This window comes from Chenopodium album, chromosome 13 (genome assembly GCF_948465745.1).
Source record: "Chenopodium album chromosome 13, dcCheAlbu1.1, whole genome shotgun sequence".
Taxonomy (NCBI): domain Eukaryota; kingdom Viridiplantae; phylum Streptophyta; class Magnoliopsida; order Caryophyllales; family Amaranthaceae; genus Chenopodium; species Chenopodium album.
Genome location: NC_137846.1, coordinates 36,728,010 through 36,735,984, shown reverse-complemented (window position 1 = coordinate 36,735,984; position 7,975 = coordinate 36,728,010). Strand labels below are relative to the sequence as shown.

Here is a 7,975-nt window from a genome sequence, read left to right as displayed (position 1 = left end):
AATTAACTACGCTTTGATTATTCTACTTCATACTTACATGTGCAATATAATCAATTACATAGTCTACTTCATCATTGGATCATTTTTTTCTGTATGCTTACAGTTTAGAAATGAGTTCACAATTTACCTCTGGAAATTTGATAGGGCTATTGCAACTTGGAGAGAGTTCCACCTCATTCTCTTTAGTAACGATAGTATCACAAATAGTTTTAGCCTTCTGACCTGGATTTACTAACGATCTCAACTCCCTCAACTCATTTGACATAACAATCACTATTTCTTTCAAATCCTTTACCTCATCCCTGGGCTCCTTGGGATTTTTTAAGCTTCTAAAATAATCTGTGATATTGACACCAGAACCAATACCCCTGACACGACCACCATGTTCTACCTTATTTCCTAAGGCCTTAAAGAGCACATCCTCGCGCCCGAAATCTGGAAACTCGCCACTAGCTGCACGTTTTGCTAGCATATCCTACATTACATCCGATTGAAAACAACATAAAATAGAAAAACTAACACATCAAATTTCAGAGGTACTAAGAAAATCTTGCCTTTCAAGAGTTAGGTACCATTTCTTAGGCTAGTTGCAGGATGGGTGGAAAATAGGTCATAAAAATAAATAATTAAAAGAGTCGTGAAAATACTCACAATTTTCTCCACAACTTCTTGAGCCTTCTCAGAAACCTGCCCAGTTTTTTTGTCACTCCGTATAGCCTTCCAATTAGATTCTTGTGGTATAGAACTCACTGGATTATCACTAAAATCCAAGTCGGTTAACTGCAAGAAAAATAAAATCATAATTACAATTCCACGGTATTGCATTTGAGCCAAACTAGAAAGCTTCAAATGTATTATACAAAATAGTTTAATATTTAGAGTTATGCGACTATAAGTTTCAGTAAACATGTCATTTAAATAGCTAATTTTTGAGCATCTGTACACCTTCACATTCTATTCAAATCCTTGTGTTTACAACTTACCATATCTTTTTCTAAGCGAGCACATCCTTTAGGGGAACACTTCTGAGGATATTTGTTTTTAGTTGCTCTATGTCTATTATCCTCACTGATTTTCTGTCCATTGTGATTCTAATTAGTGTATGCAACTTATAGATGTATAAGTTAATTTAATATTTATAATCTAGATTAAGTAATTTACCTTGAAATCATCGGATAATTAGCTTAAGCCTTTTCATTAGCCAAATCCGCAAAAATTCAATGCAATAAATTATTATTACTATACAAAGTTATATATTTTTTTTATTTCTATAATTAAAAGTATTGATTTTCTACCTGTAATAAAATTGGAGAACCTCGAAGAGATGCTTTTGGATCTTTCTTTCGCTCATCTAAGCTAAGCATTCTTTCTCCAATAATAAGTGGCATAGGATTCCTCCCGGCATCCACTTGTTCCATGGCAAAAGATAAAATAGCTTGACCCTTATGCGTACTATCATTGGTGAGCAAATATTGTCTAAACATGCAAAAAAGGAAGGCTCTTCTCTTGTCAACATGAAAACACCCCGACTTCGACCTATTAAAATAAAACGATGCAAACTTTTTAAGATTAACTTCGGTCCCATCAACTATGACTTTCAAATCATTGCCCTTAAGGTTAAGAAACCGCTCAAAATATTTGTAGTAATACTCACCCAACCTAGGAATTACCACAAGATCTAGAGAAGGAAAACCAAGAATGGTACCAAATTCTTCCGACAAAGGGGAAATCTCATCATCCCTTGCAATGAGTGTTTGAATCCCAGTATTCTAAGGAGGTATGAATAAAATCTATGTTAAGATCTACCCCCTTAATACCGTATAAACCCCCCAAATGGAAAAATTCAAGTTCTTTCTTCTCTTTAGCGGTCAGAGAACGACACCACTCACAGGTTGTATCACAAAAATTCCTAGCCATAACTACTTGATTGGAATTAAAAAGCTAAAAATTTCTATCTGCTCGAATAGTGCTGGAATCGGTATATTTGGGGGCTTTTACACAAAGAAAACGACGCAAACAGAATTCCATTTGAATTCAGAAAAATCAGAATTGTCGCGCCATGACAAAGCTGTCGCGCCGCGATAGGTCATAACTTTAGTGATGGGAAAATGCGCTATGGAGACTGTGTTTTCTTCAATTTTGACTTGGATTTACACTTTGGCTTTTACGTATTTCAAAGAATTATCCAACTATATTTTTGGCAATTTTTTTCAAACACTTATCCTATTGTGATTATTTTAAGTTTAATTTATTTTAAGCCTATTTTAGTCAAACTCCATTTTATTTTTCATTTTTTCTTTTTGGGGGAGAAAGTCAGATACCCTCCAATGATAATAAAAATGAAGGAATTTTTTGCGCCAAAATTTGTCACAATTTTTTCACACACTCACATGCACATAAAATGTAAAATAAAATGTATGGAATAAATGTTCATAATAAAGTTAGTGTATATATACATCACGTATACGAGTAAATAAAGCAAAGTCCTACATAGTCAAAATTAAATAAATACAGGCACAAAGCTATGGCACCGGAGGACGAATACCCAAGGCATCATAAAACTGCAAAGTCCGCGGAGTCACTCCCTGACCAGCGTCAGCATCTCTAGTCATAGGGACCGAAAGAGTAGGGTCGGCCCATCCTATCTCACCTTGCTGAGGCTCCTGTCGTTGCCACTGCGGCTGTTGCGATGATGAGACAACCTCGTACGTACCACCAGCCATGATAGGAAATAGTGTCGGAGTACCCTGGCCAAGTGGCCTTATCACCACACCCTTGGAAGAAGAGCCGGAATCATCCAAAACGACGGTATGATCTAAACCCTTTCGCCCGTCATGGGTCTCAACTAAAGTACGATGACGCCTCGCACCGGATTTCTCTCGCCTACCCTCTGGCCTCAAGCGAGTACGAGTCGGAGGAACAGGCTGAGATAAAGCAAAAAGCCGAGTCAAATACGGAGAAACAAAAAGACAAAAATAATGCAAGTCAAAAGAAGTACCTTTAACACATCACCATCATGACGGCATGATGCTTGATGCCTCAACCTCAACAGGTTGGTAACGGATGACGTCAATACCTCTCGCCATCCTCGTCATCACCTCGCGGTTAAACTGCAAAAGTAAAAGGTTAAAAATAATAAAAATATACATATAGATAAACAGGAAATAAACTCACCCAGGTCTGACGTCAAGGGATCGATCTCTCTACTAGCCGCCACTCCTTAGGAGCTGGGGATATCATATCCTCGATCGGACCATAAGACCCCTAATAGGTGATGGACATAGTCGGAGGTATGAAATCCGCAGCTGCGTCCTCTTGCAAGATTAGACGCCAACGATTAAAAACGTTGGGGGCTATTAAAAGGAAAATCAGAATATAGAAAAACATACCTCCTCCTCCTTCTCCTCCAGTCTACAAGGTGATGGGGCTAGCCACGACAAGAGTCTCTCGCCATAAAATTGGCCTGGATGGCTAAATCTCCGCCACTCCACGCCAATCTCCGCCGAATCCATGTGAGTCCTCATACTCACCTGGTCCATCATATGCGTCGGAGGACGAGTCGGAATAACAAAAAACTCCGAGGAGTGCTGAATCGCAACTCTTTCGCCCAAGTACACCACATCATCGTATATCCCCTAGAAATAGCACCGCTAGGTGATGAGTGTCATTTATGGCACTCATAGGGTAGTCTTTTAGGTTATTTCTTTCCCTTTTTCATGCTTTCTTCTCTTAATTTTGGTCCTTTTTCCTCTTTTCTTTTTGATTCTCGTGTTTTTATCGTGTTTTCCTTTATTTTGCTCTTTTTCCCTTTCATTTCCTTCCTTTGTTTACTTGTGTAGGTATTGTGAGATTCACCTTGGCAAAGGATGCAATTCGAGACCTCAATGATCAAGCAAGGAAGAAGCATTTGTCTAGAAAGGGCGTAGAGAGGCCTTGGAGAGGCCTAGGAGAGGTCTCCAAGGTATTTCAAGCAGGCCGCGGGCGCGGGCCATCTTGCCGCGGGCGCGGGCCCAAGATGCTCAAAAGTGTCAAAATGAGGCAGGAACTTGCCGCGGTTGCCCCGAGGGCTTCCCGCGGGCGCGGGCAAAATGGAGAGGCCTCTCCGCTCAGAGAGACCGCGGCCCCCTAATCAGCCTTTGGGAGCAGGGGATTAGCCGCGGGCGCGGGTGTCATTGCCGCGGGCGTGGGTCCCTGATGCCGCGGGCGCGGGTACTGCCCAGATAGCCCGCGGAGGGTTCCGTACCCATTTCTCCGCGGGCGCGAGTCTATCGGGAGAGGGCGTAGGAGCTGTCGTTTTCTTCTTAGCTTATAAATAGAATTGTATTTCCTTTTTGAATGGAACTTTTTGATAATATTTCATTAGCTTAGTTTTAGAGAGAGAATCTAGAGAGAAGTTCTTGGTTTTGAATTTGTAACTCAACATTTGATCAATCAAGTTTGGATTTCTTCATTTTCAATCATCAATATTAGTGAGAATCTCTTCCTTCTTTCATCTCTTACTTACTTGTTATTTGATTTTTGCTTGATGCTTGTTTTTCTTTGGATTTGAGTTTGATATTATTGAATACTTGATTTCTATTAGATTTTGATATAGAATGATGATCAATGCAATTTCTAGTTATTTGTTCTTGAATTTCACCATGATTAGTGAGTAGATTAGTTGCTAGGGAAAGGGGGAAGCATGTTTGATTAATGGAATTGCTAGTTGATGCTCTTTGATTGATTGATTTGTTGCAATTAAATTGGTTGACATAGTTTTACATGAGATTGATTAGATTAGGATTGATCACCCTATACGATTAATCTAGATTCCATTGCAACTCTTAATGACATGACCAATTGATTTGAAGGTTGCTCTAATTGATTGAGTTTGCTTGTGATTCTTCTTGGTTTGCCTTTCATAGTGACCACTAGATTGGCCTTTAGGGGATAGCATTTGAACTCTCTTGATTGCTACTATTGTTTTTCCATTGCAATACTTGAATTAATGGATTGAGCTTTAAACTAGCATTATCATTGATCTTGCATGTGGAACCCATATCCCTAGTGTTTCGACCTTTGATTACTTGTTAAACTAGATTTAGTTCACTTTAGTACTAACCATAATCTCAATTTTGACTTCGAGGTAGCTTGACTTAGACTTTAGTTTTCATCATTGCATTCCCTTGGGATCGACCCTTAACTTGCCCTATACTCACATAAGGTTGGTTAGGTGTTTACAAATTTAGTTTGACTTGGGGAAAGGGTAGATAACGACATGCATTTTCCTCTTGTCAAAATGGCGCCGTTGCCAGGGACTGCTATTAGTGCTTAGCTTTTGTTGTTGAGTCTACTTCATTTTATTTGAAAAATACAAAAAGATTTTGTTTCTTTAGGCTACACTTGTAGCCGTGCTACTAATATTTTCTTTGAGTTTTGCATGCATAGAACCCGTGATCGTTCCATTGTTCCCCTTGATCCGGAAATTGAGAGAACTCTTTCAAGAAGAAGAGTGGCTAATAGATCCTTGGGTTATAGTTCTTCAAGCGAAGAAGAGATTCAAGAAGAGCAAGGCATGGGTGAAAATCCTAGAGTGGCCTTGAAGGAGCTTGGAGTGCCCGGTGCATATAGGTTTGAGAGCGGCATAGCTCCACCTACTACACCGGAAAATGACTTCGAAATTCGGCCAGCAATGATTACCTTGATTGAGAGAAGACAATATAGTGGGGCCAAGAATGAGAGCCCATTGAACCATCTTAAGGAGTTTGAAAAATATTGCAACACCATCAAAGTCAATGGGGTTTCTCAAGAATTCATCCGCCTCAAGTTGTTCCCTTTCTCTCTAATAGGAAGATCTTTGGAGTGGCTAGACAAAGAGGTGAAGCCCAACTCCTTGAGAACTTGGGACGATGTCACAAAGGCCTTCTTGTCCCGCTTCTACCCTCAAAAGAAGACGGCGGAGGCAAGAGCCTTGATTCAAGGGTTCAAGCAAAGGCCAAGTGAAAGCCTTTACGAAGCATGGGAGAGATTTAAAGAGTATCAAAGGGAGTGCCCTCACCACGGAATCCCAACATACCAAGTGATCCAAATCTTCTATGGCGGTTTAAGTCCCCAAGGCAAGTCATGCCTTGATGGAGGGGCCGGGGGCCCTATCATGAACAAGACCGAAGAAGAAGTTGTGGACATCATTGAGGACGTGGTGACATACTATAGGTATTGGCAAGATGGGGAGAGGGACTCTTCAAGCAAGCAATCTTCATTGTACTCGGTGGACCATCTAAATGCGATCAACAACCTTTCCTCCCAAATGACAAATTTAGGAAAAGAGGTCACCGCAATCAAAGCTATGTTGGAGAGCACTTCTTCCTCTTCTCAAGCTTCGAATCTTCCCTCCCAATTTAAGGGGAGAGGTACTCATTCTAACTCTCAACCCCCTCCCTCTTCACATAATATGCCTATGGGTTTCTTATTTTGTGATGCATGTGGATCGTATGATAATGACTCTAGTACTTGTCCTAATGAATGTGTTGATGAGTTTGATAACCATGAGAGTGAACATGTGAATTATGTGTCGAATAACAATGGTCAACGGTTTGATAATCAAAGAGGTCAATGGAATAGGAACTACCAAGGCCAAGGCAATTTTGACAACTATACCAAGGTGGTGGTTATAGAAACCAAAGGAACCAAGGTTCTCGTGGTAGCTATAATAATCAAGGTTATAGTGGCCAAAATCAAAACCAAAATTATGGTAATCAAGGCCAAAGTTATGGTAACCAAAACCAAGGTTATGGAAATCATAACCAAGGTAGTGGTAATCATAATCAAGGTGGTGGAAACCATAATCAAGGCTATGGTCAAAGTCAAAATAGGGGTAGTTGGAACAATCAAGGAAGGGGTAATTTTCAAAATAATTCTCAAAGAGGTCCCCCACCCGGATTTGTTCCAAATACTCAAGGTGAAAGTTCCTATTCTCAACCTTCTTCACCTAGGACTAATTTGGAGGAGATAATTGAGAATCAAACCAAGTTGTTGAACACATACATGGCCGTTAGTGATAAAAAATTCAATGAAATGATGACCCACAATAAAATGCTCGAAAACCAAATCTCTCAACTTGCTAATGTCTTGAAAGATCATGCAAGCCCTTCTTCTTTACCTTCCCAAGGTCTTGATCCCAAGAAACCCGTGAATGCTATTGTTACAAGGAGTGGGAAGGTTCTTGAGGAGAGATTGCCTAGGAAGGGTGTAGATAAGGAGATTCCTAGGGAGGTTTTGGTCTAGAATGAGGGGGATAGGGCATCATTGGATGAGGTAGTGGTTGAGACACCTAGAGAGGTGAGAGTGGAGAAAGAAATTGTGAGACCCAAGCTCCCCTACCCACAAAAATTCATGAGACACAAATTGGATGAACAATTTGGGAGATTCATTGAGATGCTAAAACAACTCCACCTTTCTCTATCTTTTACCGATGTGATCAACCAAATGCCAAACTATGCCAAATTCCTCAAAGACATTTTGAGTGGGAGAAGAACTTGTGAGGTTGTGGAGACCATCAATTTGACCGAAAATTGTAGTGCTATCATCATGAACAAAATGCCACCCAAGTTGAAAGACCCCGGAAACTTCTCCATCCCTTGTGCCATTAACAAGATGCAAATTGATGATGCCTTATGTGACTTGGGACCTAGTGTGAGCCTAATGCCATATTCGGTTTATCAAAGACTTGAGCTAGGGGAACTCTTACCTTCTAACATTACGTTGCAATTAGCGGATAGGTCTATCAAATTTCCAAAAGGTAAGGTAGAAGATGTCCCTTTGAGAGTGGGGAAGTTTGTGTTTCCCGTGGATTTTGTTGTTCTTGAAATGGATGAGGATGCTACCATTCCAATCATTTTAGGTAGACCCTTTCTTGCTACCTCGGGAGCCATGATTGATGTGAGGAGTGCAAAGATCTCCCTTAAGGTAGGAGAAGAGGTTATAGAATTTGATTTGA

The 7,975-nt window shown here is 40.3% G+C and overlaps 1 pseudogene; it reads right to left on the bottom strand.

The window, feature by feature from the left end:
- Positions 1–5,946: 5,946 nt before the first annotated feature.
- Positions 5,947–6,045, bottom strand: LOC145577217 (small nucleolar RNA R71; annotated as a pseudogene).
- Positions 6,046–7,975: the final 1,930 nt, after the last annotated feature.